Source organism: Salmo trutta, chromosome 28 (genome assembly GCF_901001165.1).
Source record: "Salmo trutta chromosome 28, fSalTru1.1, whole genome shotgun sequence".
Classification (NCBI taxonomy): domain Eukaryota; kingdom Metazoa; phylum Chordata; class Actinopteri; order Salmoniformes; family Salmonidae; genus Salmo; species Salmo trutta.
The window spans coordinates 29441979-29464380 of record NC_042984.1 but is presented as its reverse complement, the minus strand read 5'-3'; the positions used below and the strand labels follow the sequence as shown (position 1 = coordinate 29464380).

The 22402-nt window shown below is 44.3% G+C and overlaps 1 pseudogene; it reads left to right on the top strand.

The window, feature by feature from the left end:
- The first annotated feature begins 443 nt into the window (after positions 1 to 443).
- Positions 444 to 20637, top strand: LOC115166366 (elongation factor 1-alpha 2-like; annotated as a pseudogene).
- Positions 20638 to 22402: the final 1765 nt, after the last annotated feature.

Here is a 22402-nt window from a genome sequence, read left to right as displayed (position 1 = left end):
CCTTAATTCAACAGTGTACTCTAATGGAGTGTTATGATGTGTAGTATTTGTTCATTGATATCTCCCAAAAAGGATTTCCCTTAGTATGTCTTGGCTTTGAACTTCCTGGTGCTCACTCGGGAGGCATTTACTAAGCAACATGACTGTTTTTATTAAACGAGTATCTGTCAGAGTGATAGGCCAGTGACTAAACACTTCTCTGTACCACACATGAATCTTTGATACCCCATCACATTGCAGCAGAATATTTAAGTAGATTTGTTTGTTAGGACTCTAATTGTAGTGCGCCATACCATTGTAATGAATTCATACTAATTCAAAACAGATTTTACATGGCTAATAAGGAATTACTTTACTAACAGTTTTTGAGTTTCCAGTATGATATCTGGTATCACCCCTCTCTTTCCCCTCGTGTTAGTTGTTCTCCCTGTCACATTTGTAATGTTTAATGTGTTCAATATCCATTCTTTCCTCTACTGCAGTCCATCCCATGACATTCCAGGATGGGAAAGGAGAAAGTCCCATCAACATTGTGGTGATTGGTCATGTGGACTCTGGGACGTCCACCATCACTGGACACCTCATCTACAAGTGTGGGGGCATCGACAAGACGACCACTGAGAAGTTTGAGAAAGAGGCTGTAGAGGTGAGGCCAGTGTGGATTAGTATCTCTGCATTATCAGTGCTTGACAGCTCTGCTAAACCAATGAAGAGGAAGACTGTATTCATCTATGATTCACTGTTATTATAACAAGGGGTTATAGGGTATAACATGTCCATGACTCAATTATAAATAATTTCTCTCTAACCTGAACAGTTTCTCATTCTAACTTATCTTTACCCTATCTCTCTGCACTAGATGGGAAAGGGCTCCTTTAAGTATGTGTGGGTGCTGGAAAAGCTGAAGGCAGAGAGGGAGCAGGGGATCACCATTGACATCTCGCTGTGGAAGTTTGAGACCACTGAGTGTACAAAACATTAGGAACACCTGCTCTTTCCATGACATATACTATATATACAAAAGTATGTGGACACCCCTTCAAAAACAGTGGATTTGGCTATTTCAGCCACACCTGTTGCTGACAGGTGTATACAATGGAGCACACAGCTATGCAATCTACTTAGACAAACATTGTCAGTAGAATGGCCTTTACTGAATACTTTCAACGTGACACAGTCATAGGATGCCACCTTTCCAACAAATCAGTTCTTCAAATTTCTGCCCTGCTAGAGCTGCCCCGGTCAACTGTAAGTGCTGTTATTGTGAAGTGGAAATGTCTAGGAGCAACAACGGTTCAGCTGCGAAGTGTTAGGCCACACAAGCTCACAGAATGGGACTGCCGAGTGATATAGCTCGTAAAAATAGTCTGTCCTCGGATGCAACACTTACTACCGAGTTCCAAACTGCACCTGGAAGCAACGTCAGCACAATAACTGTTTTGTCAGGAGCTTCATGAAATGGGTTTCCATGGCCGAGCAGCCACACACAAGCCTAAGATCACCATGCACTACGCCAAGCATCGGCTGGAGTGGTTTAAAGCTTGCCGCCATTGGACTCTGGAGTAGTGGAAACATTCTCTGCAGTGATGAATCACGCTTCCCCATCTGGCAGTCTGACAGACTAATCTGGGTTTGGCAGATGCCAGGAAAACGCTACCTGTCTGAATGTATAGTGCCAACTGTAAAGTTTGGTGGAGGAGGAATAATGGTCTGGGGCTGTTTTTCAGCATTCGGGCTAGGCCCCTTAGTTCCATTGTAGGGAAATCTTAATGCTACAGCATACAATGATATTCTAGACAATTCTGTGCTTCCAACTTTGTGGCAACAGTTTGGGGAGGGCCCTTTCCTGTTTCAGCATGACAATTTTCCCATGCATAAGCGAGGTCCATATAGAAAAATGTTTTGTCGCGATCGGTGTGGAAGAACTTGACTGGCCTGCACAGAGCCCTGACCTCAACCCCATCGAACACCTTTGGGATGAATTGGAACGCCAACTGCGAGCCAGGCCTAATCTCCTAACATCAGTGCCCAACCTCACGAATGCTTTTGTGTCTGAATGGAAGCAAGTCCCCGCAGCAATGTTCCAACATCTAGTGGAAAGCCTTCCCAGAAGAGTGGAGGCTGTTGTAGCAGCATAGTTTGGACCGACTCCATATTATTGCCCATGATTTTGGAATGAGATGTTCGACAAGCAGGCGTCCCAATACTTTTGGTCATGTATTGTAGACTGACCAGGTGAATCCAGGTGAATGCTATTATCCCTTATATTGATGTCACGTGTTAAATCCACATCAATCAGTGTAGATGAAGGGGAGGAGACAGGTTAAAGAAGGATTTTTAAGCCTTGAGACAATTGAGACATGGAATGTGCCATTCACAGGGTGAATGGGCAAGACAAAATATTTAAGTGCCTTTGAACGGGGTACGGTAGTAGGTGCCAGGCGCACCAGTTTGAAGGTGTCAAGAACTGCCACGCTGCTGGGTTTTTCACGTTCAAAAGTTTCTTGTGTGTATCAAGAATGGTCCACCACCCAAAGGACATCCAACCAACCAAAGTTAGAATCATTTGAGTCAACATGGGCCAGCATCCCTGTAGAATGTTTCCGACACCTTGTAGAGTCCATGCCCCGACCAATTGAGGCTGTTCTGAGGGCAAAAGGGGGTGCAACTCAATATTAGGAAGGTGTCCCTAATGTGTTGTTCACTCAGTGTATTACATTACTATCATTGACGCGCCAGGGCACAGAGACTTCATCAACAACATGATCACAGGAACATCCCAGGTGAGGAGGTTAAAACCCTCACCTTAATGTTACCATTCCTCATCCTCACCCTAACCATTCTTCTAAACCCTGACTCATTGATCTCGCTGAGCCTAAACAATCCCCATGCCTGCTGTGTTGTACAGGCGGACTGTGCCTTGCTGATCGTGGGAGAGTTTGAGGCGGCATCTCCAAGAACGGTCAGACGAGGGAGCATGTCCTGTCCTTCACTCTGGGGGTCAAGCAGCTCATTGTAGGGATCAACAGGATGGACTCCACATAGCAGCTCTACAGTGAGAAGCACTATGATGAGATAGAAAAGGAAGTCAGTGCCTACAACAAGAAGATTGGCTACAACTCCAAAGCTGTGGTCTTCGTGCCAATCTCCGTTTGGCATGGGGACAACATGCTGGAACAGTCCCCCTCTCAGAGCTATAGTTGGTAGACAGTGTGTAATTCCTCAATACTCCACAAGATGTCCTCATGTTCATGTAAAATGCATTTTCCTGTTCCTCAATCAACTGATACCCCAACTTCCAAACAAATTCAACACTCATACATCCATGTTGTTTCTCTGTGTTGTCACTCTGTCCTCATTCCTTGGTTCAAAATCTGGAAGCTGGACAGGAAGGAGCACCACGGCAACGGAGTCTCCTGGAAACTTTAGACACCATCATGCCTCCGACACAGCCCGCAGACAAACCCCTCTGCCTGCCCCTGCAGGACGTTTACAAGATAGGAGGTAGGATTGCTACTCTAACACTAAACAAAAGTAATAGGCTAGTCTCGCAGGGATGGGCAACTAGCGGGAAACATGCTGCCCGTGGCCCCTCTTTTGTATGCCGCCGGAAATAAATATATAAAAATATATACTGAGTTTACAACACCTTCCTAATATTGAGTTGCACCCCCCCTTCAATTTTTTTCCCCAAAATATTGTTACGTTACAGCTTTATTCAAAGATAGATTTAATCGTTTTTTCCCCTCATCAATCTACACACAAAACCTCATAATGACAAAGCAAAAACAGGTTTTTATACATTTGAGCAAATGTATTAAAAATACAAAACTGAGATATGACATTTACATAAGTATTCAGACCCTTTACTCAGTACTTTGTTGAAGCACGTTTGGCAGCGCTTTCATCCTCGAGTCTTCTTGGATATGACGATATAAGCTTGGCACACCTGTATTTGGGGAGTTTCTCCCATTCTTCTCTGCAGATCCTCTCAAGCTCTGTCAGGTTGGATGGGGAACGTCACTGCACAGTTATTTTCAGGTCTCTCCAGAGATATTATATCGGGTTCAAGTCCATCCCACTCAAGGACATTCAGAGACTTGTGCTGAAGCCACTCCAGCGTTGTCTTGGCTGTGTGCTTAGGGTTGTTGTCCTGTTGGAATGTGAACCGTCATCCCAGTCTGAGGTCCTGAGCGCTCTGGAGTAGGTTTTCATCAAGAATCTCTCTGTACTTTGCTCCGTTCATCTTTGCCTCAATCCTGACTAGTCTCCCAGTCCCTGCTGCTGAAAAACATCCCACAGCATGATGCTGCCACCAGATGTCACACTTGGCATTCAGGACAAAGAGTTCAATCTTTGTTTCGTCAGATCAGAGATTCTTGTTTCATGGTCTGAGAGTCCTTTAGGTGCCTTTTGGCAAACTCCAAGCGGGCTGTCATGTGTCTTTTACTGAGGAGTGGCTTCTGTCTGGCCCCTCTACCATCAAGACCTGATTGGTGGAGTGCTACAGAGATGGTTGTTCTTCTAGAAGGTTCTCCCATCTCCACAGAGGAACTCTGGATCTCTGTCAGAGTGACCATCAGGTTCTTGGTCACCTCCCTGACCAAGGCCCTTCTCCCCCGATTGCTCAGTTTGGCCTGGCGGCCAGCTCTAGGAAGAGTCTTGGTGGTTCCAATACTTCTTCCATTTAAAAATGATGGAGGCCACTGTGTTCTTGGGGACCTTCAATGCTGCAGACATTTTTTGGTACCTTCAGATCATGTCCAATCAATTGAATTTACCACATGTGGACTCCAATCAAGTTGTAGAAACATCTCAAGGATGATCAATGGAAACAGGGTGCACCTGAGCTCAATTTCTAGTCTCATAGCAAAGGGTCTGAATACTTTTGTAAATAAAGTATTTCTGTTTTTTATTTTTAATAAATTTGCAAAAAATTGCTTTGTCATTACGGGGTATTGTGTGTAGATTGATGAGGGAAAACATGTATTTAATCAATTGTAGAATAACAAAATGTGGAAAAAGTCAAGGGTTCTGAATACTTTCCGAATGCACTGTATCTGTGAAGGGCATCCGCAGAGGGAACATGTGTGGGGACAGCAAGTCTGACCCGCCCCAAGTGACCGCTTGGTTCACAGCTCAGGTCAAGGTCAAAGGCCATCCCTCTGGACATCTCAGACACATACAGTACTAAAGCCTGATAGAAATATTTAATTGACCTATTTACATGAATTCATTTGTTCTCTCTGTCCCTTCCTCTCTCAGGTGATTATCCTGAGCCACCCAGGACAAATCAGTGCAGGCTTTCCCCCAGTCATTGACTGCCACACGATCGCCTGTAAGTTCGCTGAGCTCAAAGAGAACATAAACCACTGCTCTGTGAAAAAGCTGGAAGACAACCCCAAGGCCCTGATGGCTGAGGATGCTGCCATTGTATAGATGGCTCCTGGGAGCCCATGTGCGTGGAGAGCTTCTGCAAATACCCACCCCTGGGTTAGTATACGTACACATGTTAACCGTCACTGTTCAACTAACTAACATCCACTGTCCTCAGCCATCTACAGCACAGCAGCCATATACCCAAAGCAAGAGAATGGATTCTATTTCTCTTCCAGACTTGTCTGGCTAGCTGCCCTCTAATTCGTTCATGTCCCTCAGCAGCCCACGTGTGGTCAATTCATTGGTTATAATCAAATCTCAGGGACTGACGTACTTGTAAGAATCCACCTTTTGTTTGGCGAGCTGGCATGATGTCTTCCACATCTTGTTCTAGTTCCAAAAGGGAGGCTGTTTTGGTTACACACAAACAGACAAGTCACCAAGGTGAAGCCCCCTTGGACATCTGGTTCATCTCAAACACTCTCTCTCTGCTGATTGTGAGGTTGTAACATGGATTCATTAAGCAACCTTAACGCAGTCCAGGGAGCGGTTTGGTGGATTTCTCTGGACTTGATTGAAAATATTTGCTGCAGTTCTGTCTGCAAACAATGGAGGAAATAATTGCATGTGTTTTTGAAGCGTGAAATCACAGTCCTCTGTGAAACCACTGGGCCTTGGCCTCAGATGTGTGTTGGGCCCAGAATGGTGGAGTGAGGGAGTATTATTTTGTTAAAAAGAAAAATGCTATTGCAACCTCTATGCAATAAGGAATTGAGACCAAAAACTCAAGAGAAGTTTTAAGTGTTTATTACCAAGGATGCCATCAGCCGATGGCATACATTTAGAAAGCTCACAACACGTCTTGTACTCTTCCCTTGTAGGCGTCACCTCCCCAGCTATACATTTTATGACCCCAATGATTTTCCCTCCTTTCCCCTGTGGAATGTCCATGGTCCTCTCTTGTTTAGCTAGATGTCAGAATCACACCCCATCCATCTTCATCCTGGCCCTCTCTCTGATCCTAAGTAATTTCCTCTCATCTGATTAGGTCAACCTTTCTAAATTAGCATACTCACAGTTTCATGGTCTAAACTCCATTAATTCTCACAGTAAACATTTGCTAAACAGGATACAAACAAACTACAGTTTAACTTGAAACATGTTACATTTGAACAGAATCCATCAGTTTGTGAGTGGTACCTGGGGACAAGCAGCCTTTTGCATGGCTGGGTTTTAACAGGCCAGCTTAGTATCAGAGAGATCATACAAGACAAGAGCAGAATACTGAAACAATATTAAATACTAAGGATGAGGAGCCAATCGAATCACATGTGTGGGGACAGCAAGTCTGACCCGCCCCAATGATATATTTACCCCCGTCCTCTCCGGGCTCTCTCTGAGGACTGGCTGGCACTCCTTCACAGTGAAGTTTCTATCAGTCTGACCCCGTTCCTCACTATTATCTGATACTAGCTGTGTGCTACTCTGTCTGCTCTCTACATCCCTACATAATCCTGGTATGATTTCTCCTGTTCCTTTATCTGTAACCAAAGACAAGGTCAACAGGTAGCAGTGGAGCCCTTCCAAATAGCAGGAAATACAGTGAGAACCCAGTAGCATCACTGGTGGTACAATTATATGAATGAATGACCTTGTTCAGATAATCACACCAGTTGGCCTTTTTTTCTTCATCTAGTGTGCGCAACATTAACAATAGTGTACGGTTAAATCATCAATGAGCTTGACGCCTTGATAAGTTCCTTTCCTGAGGATGGCTCACCTCTCACAGTTCTGGGTGACTTTAACCTCCCCACGTCTACCTTTGACTCATTCCTCTCTGCCTCCTTCTTTCCACTCCTCTCCTCTTTTGACCTCACCCTCTCACCTTCCCCCCCTACTCACAAGGCAGGCAATACGCTTGACCTCATCTTTACTAGATGCTGTTCTTCCACTAATCTCATTGCAACTCCCCTCCAAGTCTCCGACCACTACCTTGTATCCTTTTCCCTCTCGCTCTCCTCCAACACTTCTCACTCTGCCCCTACTCGGATGGTATTGCGCCGTCGCAACCTTCGCTCTCTCTCTCCCGCTACTCTCTCCTCTTCCATCCTATCATCTCTTCCCTCTGCTCAAACCTTCTCCAACCTATCTCCTGATTCTGCCTCCTCAACCCTCCTCTCCTCCCTTTCTGCATCCTTTGACTCTCTATGTCCCCTATCCTCCAGGCCGGCTCGGTCCTCCCCTCCTGCTCCGTGGCTCGACGACTCATTGCGAGCTCACAGAACAGGGCTCCGGGCAGCCGAGCGGAAATGGAGGAAAACTCGCCTCCCTGCGGACCTGGCATCCTTTCACTCCCTCCTCTCTACATTTTCCTCTTCTGTTTCTGCTGCTAAAGCCACTTTCTACCACTCTAAATTCCAAGCATCTGCCTCTAACCCTAGGAAGCTCTTTGCCACCTTCTCCTCCCTTCTGAATCCTCCTCCCCCCTCCTCCCTCTCTGCGGATGACTTTGTCAACCATTTTGAAAAGAAGGTCGACGACATCCGATCCTCGTTTGTTAAGTCAAACGACACCACTGGTCCTGCTCACGCTGTGCTTTGACCTCTTTCTCCCCTCTCTCTCCAGATGAAATCTCGCGTCTTGTGACGGCCGGCCGCCCAACAACCTGCCCGCTTGACCCTATCCCCTCCTCTCTTCTCCAGACCATTTCCGGAGACCTTCTCCCTTACCTCACCTTGCTCATCAACTCATCTTTGACCGCTGGCTACGTCCCTTCCGTCTTCAAGAGAGCGAGAGTTGCACCCCTTCTGAAAAAACCTACACTCGATCCCTCCGATGTCAACAACTACAGACCAGTATCCCTTCTTTCTTTTCTCTCCAAAACTCTTGAACGTGCCGTCCTTGGCCAGCTCTCTTGCTATCTCTCTCAGAATGACCTTCTTGATCCAAATCAGTCAGGTTTCAAGACTGGTCATTCAACTGAGACTGCTCTTCTCTGTGTCACGGAGGCTCTCCGCACTGCTAAAGTTAACTCTCTCTCCTCTGCTCTCATCCTTCTAGACCTATCTGCTGCCTTTGATACTGTGAACCACCAGATCCTCCTCTCCACCCTCTCCGAGTTGGGCATCTCCGGCGCGGCCCATGCTTGGATTGCGTCCTACCTGACAGGTCGCTCCTACCAGGCGGCGTGGCGAGAATCTGTCTCCGCACCACGTGCTCTCACCACTGGTATCCCCCAAGGCTCAGTTCTAGGCCCTCTCCTATTCTCGCTATACACCAAGTCACTTGGCTCTGTCATATCATCACATGGTCTCTCCTATCATTGCTATGCAGACGACACACAATTAATCTTCTCCTTTCCCCCTTCTGATAACCAGGCGGCGAATCGCATCTCTGCATGTCTGGCAGACATATCAGTGTGGATGACGGATCACCACTTCAAGCTGAACCTCGGCAAGACGGAGCTGCTTTTCCTCCCAGGGAAGGACTGCCCATTCCATGATCTCGCCATCACGGTTGACAACTCCATTGTGTCCTCCTCCCAGAGTGCTAAGAACCTTGGCGTGACCCTGGACAACACCCTGTCGTTCTCCACTAACATCAAGGCGGTGACCCGATCCTGTAGGTTCATGCTCTACAACATTCGCAGAGTACGACCCTGCCTCACACAGGAAGCGGCGCAGGTCCTAATCCAAGGACTTGTCATCTCCCGTCTGGACTACTGCAACTCGCTGTTGGCTGGGCTCCCTGCCTGTGCCATTAAACCCCTACAACTCATCCAGAACGCTGCAGCCCGTCTGGTGTTCAACCTTCCCAAGTTCTCTCACGTCACCCCGCTCCTCCGCTCTCTCCACTGGCTTCCAGTTGAAGCTCGCATCCGCTACAAGACCATGGTGCTTGCCTACGGAGCCGTGAGGGGAACGGCACCTCCTTACCTTCAGGCTCTGATCAGTCCCTACACCCAAACGAGGGCACTGCGCTCATCCACCTCTGGCCTGCTGGCCCCCCTACTTCTGAGGAAGCACAGTTCCCGCTCAGCCCAGTCAAAACTGTTCGCTGCTCTGGCACCCCTATGGTGGAACAAGCTCCCTCACGACGCCAGGACAGCGGAGTCAATCACCACCTTCCGGAGACACCTGAAACCCCACCTCTTTAAGGAATACCTAGGATAGGATAAAGTAATCCTTCTAACCCCACCCCCCCCTAAAATATTTAGATGCACTATTGTAAAGTGGTTGTTCCACTGGATATCATAAGGTGAATGCACCAATTTGTAAGTCGCTCTGGATAAGAGCGTCTGCTAAATGACTTAAATGTAAATGTTAAATCTCTCCACCGGATTCCTCTGTGGATGATATGGAGAGGTTCTGGAATTGGCTATTCCGTACAGTTCTGCAAGGCTCTCAATAACTGATTTTCAAACTCTCTTCCCTGATCATGATGGAATTTTGACACAAAGCCAAACTTTGTGAAAAAAATGTTGAAAAGCTTTTTTGCTGCAGTTTTCCCTGACCATTTTCTGGTGGGGTAGGCTTGTGTAAATTTTGTAGTTATCTAAAATGTACTCGTAGCCCGCTCGGCTTTTCTCCAAATGCACATAGTCAATTGAAATCATCTGGAAAGGAGCTGTAGCTCGTACATGTTGCATTGGGACCCTAGTTATTACACTGGGTTTATTTTGTTTGATACACTTACACACTTTAGTGATAAATTGTTCAATGTCATGTTGCATGCGCGGCCAATAAAAGCATTCTTGTGCTAAGTTCAACACTCTTTCTGTTCCTAGATGGGCCATGTCAGTGTGTAAGTACTTGTAAATCAGTGTTCTACACTGACTTGGTACCATAACTTGTGCTATTTTTTCTGTTTTCCTTTGTAATGATCCCTCTGGTGAGACATGGAGCCTGTTCCACTCTTGCAGTAACGGTTTGACTTTGTATGACTCTTGTTGACATTGTGTTTGTTTAGGCTTAGTCCTTTGACTTTTCAGTTCCAAGATTCTCCATACAGCTGCATCTTTTAACTGAGCCTGCATGAGATCATGTGGAGACAGTCGCTGTAACTGTTCCCCCCCACCATGACAGCTCATCTTGCTCTGATGGCCTTAGTGTGACCGTGGATATCCAAGTTACACAGTCATTCTGTTGTGTCTGAACAGTATTGAGCGTTGCTTTAACCGTCTCAGGTGAGTGTTTTTTGTGTGCATTCTTCCATGTAATATTCAGCATGCAAAGGAGGACGTGACAGAAAGTCTGTGTCAGTGTTTATCTTTCCAGGATGATACATCAGTTTGAGATTAAAGTCAGACAGCTCCGCCACCCAGCGATGACTGGTGGCATTCAGTCTTGCTGTAGTTAGTACTTATGTCAAGGGGTTATTATCACTGTACACTGTCACAAAGGGAGCATAAAATAGGTAATCTTGGAACCGCTCAGTCACTGCCCATTTGAGGGCCAAGAATTCCAGTTTCCCAGAGTGAAGGCGATAGTTTCTCTCTGCTTGTGTCAGGGTGAGGAGACATATCCAATGACCCTCAGTTTGCCACTTTGTCGTTGGTATAACACACCTCCCAATCCCTCTTCAGAGGCATCAACGTGCAGGATAAAAGGCTCCTTGAAATCTGGGTCAGCAAGCACAGGTGGATTAGTCAACACACTCAAGTGTTCTAATTCTCTGTGGCATCCTCCCATATAACTTTCTGGTGGGGCAGAGCCTGTCCCGACTGCATCGCTATCTTGGTCCTTCTCGTCCCGGAGGCTGGGGTCTCCGACTTCACTGCTAGTAAGTCATAGAGACATTATGCATGTTGTGAGAAGTTCTGTACATAACCCCTATAGTACTCTAGAAACCCCAGTAGTTTCCTCAGCTCTCTCACGTTTGTTGGTGGCTGTTTACCAGTTCTTGCACTGCTACAATTTCTTTAACATCCATTCTGTAACCCTCAGCAGAAATTATTTTTCCTAAATAACGGACCTCATTCTTGAATAGGTCACACTTATCAGCCCTGAGTTTAATACCCCATTTATTTTGCTGTCTGAGTACCTGACGGATATCTTCCACATGTTGTTCAAATGACTGACTAAAAATAAGAACATCATCCAAATATGGTGTACAGATTCTATCTCGTATACCCTCTAAACTTTCAACCATGCTTCATTGGAAGGCAGAGGGACTGTTTGATAAGCCAAAGGGAATTATATTCCATTCACATAAGGCCCAAGGGGTGCTGAAGGCAGTGTATTTTCTGGACACCTCTCCCACAAAGCCTTGGTGGTATACCTTTCCTTGATCTAAAACTGTAAATCATGAGTTTCCTCCCAAACCATTAAGTATTTCCTGTATACGGTGTATGGGATGCCTGTCCAGAATAGTTTTCTTGTATAATCCCCTATAATCAACACAAAGTCTTAAACTCCCATCCTTTTTGCATACACAGACCAGAGGTGATGCGAATGATGAAGTTGACTTCCTGATTAAGTTTTTGTTCAGGAGCCCCTGAAGGTGGCTTTTCACCTCAGCATACAAGGGGCGTGGCACACCATTGTATCTCTCTGCCACTGGTATGTTATCAGTCAATGTTATCTACATTCTGCGATTTTCAAATCACCATCTGTACATGTCATATTTGGCGAAAATGTCTGATTCCTCTCTGAGCATCTGTTTGACTAATTCTTGTTGTTCATGGCTCAAGTGCTGAACATCTACAGGTTAACATCTACCACTCTATGTGACCGGTGTCAGGGCCAGGCTCCACTGGGGATCTGTCCTGAACCTGTGCTACAGTAACCTTTTCTCCACTGGGCACAGGAACCATGTGACACGCTACTACTCTCTGTAATGTCCCTATCACTGTTTGTCTTGGTAAGGTTATGTCATGTTTTGTAGTATTCACTACTGCAATGTCAACTTTACGAGATGGCCGTTTTGATGTTTTCACGACCTGACTTTGTAGGTCCAGGCCACAGACCATTCTCAAGTCCGGTTCAAATAGCAAAATTTCATCATTGAATGGGGGCCTCTCTTGGGATACAGGGATGAATCCATTTTGTTTTTCCACCTGGAATGACAATGTCACGTCTGCCTGCTGTAAGCAAGCATTCCTCTGTGTACTATGAGTGCTGAAGCAGATTGAGTAGAGTCTTTGCCTTTCCCTGTCCTAGCTTAAGTGCATTTCTTAGCATCGTTACTGTATATAGCAGCTCTGAGGGCTCATTGTTACTTTTTGATTTAACTATTTCTTCAATTACATTAAACCCAATGATTGGTTTCTCCAGTCTTTCATTTGTGACTAATATCGGAACCCTCAATTGTTTCCCTGCAATGACATCAGCTTTGGGATCAAGCAAACTAAAACAAATGTCCATCCAATCCAGAAAGGGAATTTCAGTGCCATTGGCTGCCCTCAGATCCAGTTTCTCTGTATTGCCCATGATTTCTGCCAGTGGTCAAATTTGTGTGCGTGGCAAATTAAGTTTTCTCCATTCCTCACTTCTGATGGATACCTGAGCCCCTGTGTCCCATAGTGCTAGGGTCTTTACACCCTCCATATAACACCACACTTGACATTTTTTTGACCAATGAGCTGTGCTATATTACAATGTCCTGTGGTAGCTGGGGTAGTTGCCCCCCACTTTGTTGTGGGCAGTCTTGTGGGCAGTCTTACATGTAGGTTGGTGCTGTTTCCAATGATCCTGTTGGCACACTCTGGAACAATAGGCAGCTTTATGACACAATGAACACAACTTAAACTCAGATTCTCTCTACCTTTGCACTGCAGCCACTGCAACACTGGATGGAACTAGATGTATCTGAGGTCACTCCCCGTTCCATGGTTGTGACCCCCAGGCGTTTCCCGATGGATGTGCGTTGCCCCTGATCCTACTGCTAAATGGCTATCACTGCCATATTTGTAGCAATGATGGAAAGTCTGTTGACCAGTCTCATAACAACTTTTGTTATTTTCTTTTCTCTCTGTTGGTTGGACTTGGTTTTCTGTTGGTTGATTCCTAACTGAACTGTCACCCTGGCCCCGCACTAACTGTACTAATGAGGCTACCTGTCAGGTCAGTTCTTTGATTGCTTTGTTGCTCGCATCAATTTTACTCAGGAGGGGATTGTAGTTCTTTTGTTTTCGGACTGTGGTCTGTTGGGGCTCTGCCTGAGCACATTCCCCTCCGCTATCCCCATTATCCTCACTCTGTACAGCTTTCACTCGTGTGGGTGTGAACTTACGTGAAATCCTGGCCTTTTGCATGCGTTCGCTTTCATTGCCCTAGGCAATTTGGATTTTCTCAAGCAAAAGTTCATCACTGGTGTTAATATTCTGGAGATGCACTCTCATCTCTGCCCTGACATTATCATTTGAAAATCCAGTAAGAATGGCCTGCAGGCATTGGCTCTTGACTAACTCTGTACCATATTTCAGTCCTGATTGGACATGAGCTGAGGCTAATAACACTTTCTGTCTCAGGTCAAAGACTCGGACTAGGAAGTCCAAGGCAGACTCTCCCGGCTCTTGTGTTGCCTTAGTCAACTTGTGATACGGTTCTTCTCTGCATAATGGGTCCTCAAGATTTGCCTTAGTGTGTAGTGTCATGTCTGTTTTTCCCTCCAGATAACTCCTCATCTTAAACCCTGGGCTCACAGCTCTGATTACTTTTTCTAGGATTTCTAATTCATGGTACCCTTTTCTCCGTCCATTTTCAATCTGATGTTCTAGGCTGCTGAACCTGAGCTTATCTTTCTGATTCTGATTTCCTATCGGTCCGTGTATTTCCAAGTCTTGTAGGCAGACTTTTCGCAGTATCCTCAGAATCCGATATTCCTTTGATTATGTCTTTCAGTTGAAGCAGCCAAGACATTCCCTCATCCTCTGATTCCATTAAATCCTCCTTCTCACAGTAATCTTCCATCAATTTGCGCCGCAAAGCGCGTTGGCTCTTTCCTTTTACTTCAGAGTCAGCTACACCTCCTATTCTACAAAGTACACACAAGTGCCATAAATTGTCCTCAGTTTTTGTAACAGTATTTTTATTGGAGTTTCACAATTTTCACCCATATTAAGAGATACAACAACAAAGACAAGGCAAAAAAAACAGCACTCACTTACACATATCCGTATGTATGCACGCACGTACACACACACACCATTTTCCTCTCCCCGCTCAGCGCTTCTCTCACCCCATCTTCCTCATTGCGTCTCTCAATACATACATTTTAAACAACCATAAACAGAAAAAAAATAAAAATAAATAAATAAATAATAATAATTAAAATAAATTAAATAAAATAAAAAGCTCAGTTTAAACCAAGAAGTTGAGTTCCCCACATGGACCGTACAGTGTAATTCTGAAATACATAGATCACCACCATTCTAAGAGAATCCTTGCAGCATAATAGCTGATACTTCAGGTTCTAGGTAAGGTTCCCATACTTTGTAGAACTGATCTGTCTTAGAATGCAATGTACATGTCAGATATTCCAGCGGCATCCATTCAAATAGTATCTTATGCCAATCTTTAATAGAGGGGACCTTATCACTAATCCACTGTAAAAGTATGTTTTTCCTCGCTGCGAAGGTGAGGATGTTGTAAAGCCTCCTCTTACCCACAGAAGTTACATGCCTACTAGGGAGACCTAACAGTAGAGAAACTGGGTCCAATTCTAGATCGACCCCTAGGATCTTTTCAATTTCTTGCAGAACACCAGACCAATATCTTTGTATTTTGGTACATGACCATAAACAATGTGTTAGGGTGCCTGTATCAGTTTTACATTTGAGACACTGAGGAGAGGAGGAAGAGGGGCTAAATGCATGTCTGCGATTTGGGGATATATGCAATCTGTGTATTATTCTTAATTGAATTGCTCTAGTACGATTACATATAGATATTGTTTTTGCATATTTCCAAATGTCCTCCCACATCTCTTCGTCAATGGTAACAGACAGTTCTTTCTCCCACACTTGTTTCACCCTCTGTGTGTCGACAGCGGAAAAGGACCTTAAAGCATCATAAAACAGACTTACAGACATTTTCCTTTGTGGGGAAAAAAGCATTCTTTCAATGACAGACATATCAGGGTTGCCAATTAAGGTGGTGCTCTTCAGAATATAATGTCTTACTTGTAGGAAACGGAAAAAGTCCTGCTTTGGGAGTTGATATTTCTCGACCATCTGCTCAAATGACAATAAAATCTTATCCGCAAATAAGTCATTTAGTCTGCGTATGCCCTTATTAAGCCAAACGTTAAAGCCAGCATCCAGTAATCCTGGGACAAAATCTGGGTTCTTAAGAATTGGGGTAAGAGCAGAGGTTAGTTTGGACCTTCCCAGGAAACGTTGAACTGACCTCCATACTTTGAGTGTGTTAAGTGTAATGGGGTTGTTACAGTGATCTTTTACAGACTTGAAACTTGTGAAAAACAAAAGGTCCTGTAAAGGGTATTTTGAAAGAGAAGTCTCAATGTCTAACCAAATAGAGGAGTCATCGTTTGTGATCCAGTCGGAAATATAACATAGGTGGGCACACCACTGATAGAACCTGATATTGGGCAGATCCAAGCCACCCATAGAACTTGGCAGCTGCAATATTGCCATCTTAAGTCTTGGCTTGCGTTTACTCCATATAAAGGAGAGTAATACTGGGATCATTTGGATTGGGTAAAGTAGCCTAGGTAAAATGTTCATTTTCAAGAGGGATATTCTACCCAACCATGAAATCGGAAGAGAGTTCCAGCGCTCCAGATCCTGTCTTATTGTGTCAAACAAGGGAACAAAATTGGCTTTGTACATTTGTTGGAATTTAGGAGTTACAAATATACCCAGATACGTAAAACCTGAGGGAGACCATTTAAAAGGGAAGGGGGGAGAAGTATTAGGTACAGAGTGAAGGTTACCAAGTGGCATAGCCTCTGATTTAGTTAGGTTAATCTTGTAGCCTGAGAATTCGCTGAATAACTCAATAATATTAATAAGAGATGTGATTGAAGTCTCGGGATTAGAAATGAATATCAGGACATCATCAGCATACAAGCTTATTTTATGGTGAACATCACCAATGAGCAGCCCCTGTATAGCAGGCGTTACTCTGATGGCCTCGGCCAGTGGTTCCATAACAAGTGCAAATAGGAGGGGGGACAAAGGACAGCCCTGTCTGGTACCTCTGTGTACAGAGAAGCTATTTGACCGTAGTCCATTAGTAAGGACAGCAGCCTGAGGATCATCATATAAAACTTTCACCCATTTTATAAAGTTGTCCCCCAGACCAAATTTATTTAGAGCAAAGAATAGGTAAGACCACTCCACACGATCAAATGCTTTCTCAGCATCTAGGGAGAGCACAAGACCATCCATAGCACTTCGTTGGTAGACTTCAATTACATTAAGGAGTCGTCTGACATTGTTACATGACCTACGTCCCTTAATGAAGCCAGTTTGGTCTCCTTTCACAATTAGTGGCAGTGAGTCCTCTAATCTTGTGGCTAGAATTTTAGAAAGCAATTTTCTATCCACATTCAGAAGGGAAATTGGTCTGTACGAGGAACAAGACTCCGGACAATTTCCCTTTTTGAGAATAAGTGATATGTTCTCACAGCGTTTGGGGGAGCTGGTCATTTGAAAATGAGTGGTTAAACATATCACGCAATGGCTCAAGGATCAGGCCATGGAACTCTTTATAGAACTCACTACAAAACCCGTCCGGTCCTGGGGCCTTACCATTTTGCAGATTCTTAATTGCGGACATTATCTCTTCCTCAGTAATAGGGGCATTAAGGAGAGACTTCTGTTCTTTGGAGATAGTAGGGAGCTCAATCTTAGAAAATAAGTTCTCTTGGGTGCGTCATTTGGCAGTTCTGAGGCGTAAAGATTTGCATAAAATTTCTTAAATGAGTCATTTATCAATTTATTTTCATATAAATGATTGCCATCAGAATCAGTAATAGCCGCAATTGACTGTGAGTCAGCTCTCTTTTTAGCTAGGTACGCCAAGTACTTTCCTGGCTTATCGCCATGTTCATATAGCTTTTGCTTGACAAATCTCATTTTCTTTTCAGCGTCCTGTGTTAGGAGGGAGTCCAGCGTTGATCTAATGACTGATATTTCCTTTAATAGGGCAGGAGTGGGAGTTTTAATGTAGTCCTTCTCTTTAGTTCCTAATTCACCCTCTAGTGTTTTTTGCTTTTCATGCTTTTTCCGCCTCTTAGTGGCTGCGTATGACATAATCAGACCCCTGGCGTACGCCTTACAGGTTTACCAAAGGAGTGAGGGGTTATCTGTTGATTGAGAGTTAATAGAGAAAAATGCTTTAAACTCTGTAATAAAATATGATGTGAATGTATGGTCTTTAAGAATGGTTGTATTCAACCTCCAATGTCTTGACTGATTGAATGCCCCGTTGAGTTTTATGTCCAGGATCACCTCCGCATGATCAGATATGACTATGCTTCCTATCCTAGCGGATAAAACAGACTGCAGCGACGTCCTGGGCATAAAAAAGTAATCTATTCTAGTCTGACATCCATGAGGTGCAGAGAAAAAAGTGAACTCTCTGTTGGAGGGATGAAAAGCTCTCCAAACATCAGCATACCCCAGATCATCACAAATAGCTGTAAGTGACTTAGCTTGAGAAGAGAGTGAGGCTATACCACTGGGAAGCTTATCAATAAGGGGGTTCAACAAACAATTAAAATCTCCTCCAACCACTGCAGTGTCTGAGTTTAATTCTGAAAAGTCTAGAAATACCTTAGTGAGGAAGTCAGGGGGGTGGGCAGGGGGGAAGTAAATATTCATTATGGAAATGCTCTGCCCTTGTAAAGTACCATTAATTATAACAAAGCGACCCAATTTATCTTTCACACACTTCAAGACCTTAAGTGGTAGGTTCTTTTTCACAAGAATTGCTACACCTCTACTTCTGGATGTAAATGATGAGAAAAACACTTGACCAAACCCCCCTTGTTGTAATTTCAGATGCTCCTTATCATTCAAATGAGTTTCTTGTAACAGGGCAATATCAATATTTTCTTTTTTCAAAAAGGATAGTACCTTCTTCCTTTTAATGGGGTTATGGCTCCCTCTAATGTTCCATGTACATACACGTAGTCTGTTACCTGCCATTGCGCTTTGACCATTCAATATCCAGACTGAATCCTACTGTAAAAATGGGGTGGTACCTTTTTCCATGTGTTGAACTCTCCTCTATCTCACTGAGCGTAAACAAACGATATGAACCCTGAACTCGAACTATACTAAACCCAAAAATTAAACATGTAAAGATCCAAAAGGGGGTTTTCCCACTAGCTAACATGCAGGGGATTTCAACTTTCCAATGTAGACTCTTAAGTCCGCATTGCCACTCAATAGCCTCATCCTTTATATATGTGGAAATTAAAATCAATAGAAGAAGATTGAGGCTCTTCCACCTAAAACCAAGCCTGGGCACCAATATAGGTTCACACATATCTCAGTCTGAGCTACGGCGGCAGTTACTTTAGCAAGAAAAATAATACCGATACGAATATTACTGAACAGGAGCACATGAGAACTTACACCACTGTTTCATGATCAGATTAAAAATAAAATAAGACGTTATCCAATGCTGCGGAGGTGCAGCTTAAGGTTATTTACCCGAGAGAGTCAATAAACGCAGCAGCCTCTTCAGATGTGTAGAGTTTTTTAGGCGATCCGTTGACCATAATCTTCAATGTGGCCGGGTACAGCAGTGCGTAGTCGATCTTCATTCTCTTGAGTCGAGCCTTCACCTCATCAAACGCTTTGCGCCTTCGTACAACCGCTGTGGAATAATCATTGAAGAATGAGACCTTTGGACCTTTACGTTGACTACCGTCAGAACCAATGTTTCTAGCCGCATCCATGACGCGCTGCTTGTCGGTAAAGTTGTGGAACTTTATAACCACTGGTCGTGGGCGCTGATTGGGACCGGGTATCGGTGCTTGAGAGCGATGTGCTCTGTCTAGCTTCACACGACCAGCCTCAGTGTCCATTTGTAGGTAGCCAGGGATACATTCCTCAAAAAATTTTACTGAACGTGTCCCTTCAGAATTTTCCGGGAGTCCCACAACACGGATATTGCATCTGCGTCCTCGATTATCCAAGTCGTCAATGTGCTCCGCCATTTCGCGCACCTGCTTCTCAAGTGCTTTTATCTTAGTGTCCATGGATGTAGTTGAAGTTTCCACAGTAGCAATTCTTCCTTCCGCCTCATCAACACGTTTGACAACCCTCTGTAGTTCAGCTGAATGGCCTGCTATTGCTTCCAGGACCGTTCTTATCTTAACATCGATCACTTTAGTAATGTTATCTGTCATCCTTTGAATCACCAGGTCCATTGTGCCTGGATCCGCAATGTTGTTAGATTCGCTAACGTTAGCTAGCTTCTCCTGCACATCTACAGGGATGGCGGTTTTGGTCGACTTCTTAGTAGCTCTGTTGGGCATGTTGTCGGAGATTTTTGAGAAATAGTCGCCAAGACTCATTGTAGGGTAACTTATTTAGCCAATTCTACCACTTTTTCAAGCTAGGAGATTAATGTAAGAATATAAATTTACGAATACCGCGTGAGCTCGCTGAAACACCGTGTTCTCTCTACGGTGCCATTTTGTTCCCCAAAATTGTCCTCAGTTAAAGTCCATAAACTCTGTTCGATTTCATCCAACGTTTCCCTCTCTCGACTCATATTGTTCTACTCACGTGGCAACAGCGACAATGCAGGCAATGGCAAGATAGCTACAATCCGTTAGGAGGTTAGCCCGCTAACATTAGCTAGCTAGCTACTCTCCCAATGTCTCTCACTCGTCCCTTCCAGGAATATGGGCCGGTGCTCACATGAAAATAAATCTCAGCGGAGCCTCCAAATGTGTTACCCTTTCTATGAACTTATAATATAAACTACAACGTGAAAGGTACTGTTTACTAGACTTTAAATCATGTCAGCACATGTAACAGCAGTTTACAGCACTTTCTGTTCATTTTTCTTCCTCTCCCCAATTCACTTAAACTATATTTCTTTATTTCCCATGGGCTTCACCCGAGTACCCCCTAGTGGCTGGAATACATCTGTATTAAGCCCCTTACATGTGCTTGCGTGCATTGTGTATTTTAGTGTGCAAACAGGTCATTTTGCTGTCCGGGACATGCTGCAGACTGTTGCTGTTGGCATCATCAAAAACATGGAGAAGAAAACGGGTTGTACTGGCAAGGTCACCAAGTCAGCCCAGAAGGCTCAGAAGATCAAATAAACCAAGCTGTGGAAGATCCCAGTGACATCTTTATCTCCAGCCAGACCTTTCCATAATACAACCAATATTGTAGTGTAGCATCATCACCTATCATCTGGGCAGGATCATATACGTTGTAGTAACACACTAAATGTCAGCCAGTGGCAATGGAAGTTCTTGAGAAAAAGGCAGCATGTGTCCACATCTGTAAGGTCCCTTATGAACTGTACCAATCAATGACTGTATACACTGGCTGATACAGAGAGACTCATCCATGCTTTTATTACAACATTGGTCAACTGCAAACCATACAGAATGCTGCAGCACGGGTACTGACCAACACCAGACGGAGAGCACACATTACATTGGTTTTAAGGTCTCTGCACTGGCTGCCTGTGAGTTGTAGAATTACTTTAAAGATTATTCTACTGGTTTTTATCAATCCACGACTGTGCTCCCCAATACATGTCAGACATACTTTTAAGTTATGTACCCAGTAGGTCCCTCAGGTCCTCTGGCCTTTTAACTATCACAAAGCGTAGGAACAAGAGGCATGGAGAGTCAGCCTTTACTTACTGTGCCCCCAGCCTCTGGAATAGCCTGCCAGAGAACCTGAGGGGGACCAAGAGGCATGGAGAGGCAGCCTTTACTTACTGTGCCCCCAGCCTCTGGAATAGCCTGCCAGAGAACCTGAGGGGGAGCTAAACTGTGGACATTTTTAAAAGAGGTATTAAAACATACCTTTTAGCTTTGCTTTTCCTTAGGGTGCTTTTTAGTCCTTCAGTTTGTATTGTTATTCTTTAGTTTTTTATCCTCCCATGTTTGTTGTGCAGTAAATATTTCATTGTTTTTATTCTGTTTTTTTTCTCACCTGTGAAGCACATTGTGTTGCATTCCATGTCTGAAATGTGCTGTATAAATAAAGCTTGATTTGAGTGTAAATATTATGAACACCTGCTCTTTCCATGACATAGACTGACAAGGTGAATGCAGGTGAAAACTGTGATTCCTTTTAGATTATATGTCACCTGTTAAGTCCACTTCAATCCCTGTAGATGAAGGGGAGGCGACAGGTTAAAAAATGATTTTTTTACAGCCATTTTTTACAGCTAGCCTTGAGACAGTTGAGACATGGACTGTGTATGTTTGCCATTCAGAGGGTGAATGGGTAAGACAAAAGATTGAAGTGCTTTTGAACGAGTCTGATGTGCCTGATGAGAACGATATACTGCTTTCTCGGGAACAGGCCCAGATCCCCGTGATTTGCATGAAGAGGTGGTGGAGAAAAAGGGGCCAGAGGTCGAGCTGCCTTCTGAGAATTCGTAGGCGATCGAATAAACCACTTCCTTCCATTCTGCAAGGAAACGTGCAATTTATGGAGAATAAAATCAATGACCTACGCGGAAGACTAAACTACCAACGGGACATTCACAACTGTAATATCTTATATGAACGATGACACTATCAACATACAGCTGGCTGGTTATAGGCTGTACCGGCAGGATAGAACAGCGGCGTCTGGTAAGACAAAGGGCGGCGGACTATGTATTTTTGTAAATAACAGCTGGTGCATGATATCTAAGGAAGTCTCGAGCTATTGCTCGGCTGAGGTAGAGTATCTCATGATAAGCTGTAGACCACACTATCTACCTAGAGAGTTTTCATCTGTATATTTCGTAGCTGTTTACATACCACCACAGACTGAGGCTGGCACTAAGACAGCATTGAATGAGCTGTATTCCGCCATAAAAAAAACAAGAAAATGTTCACCCAGAAGCGGCGCTCC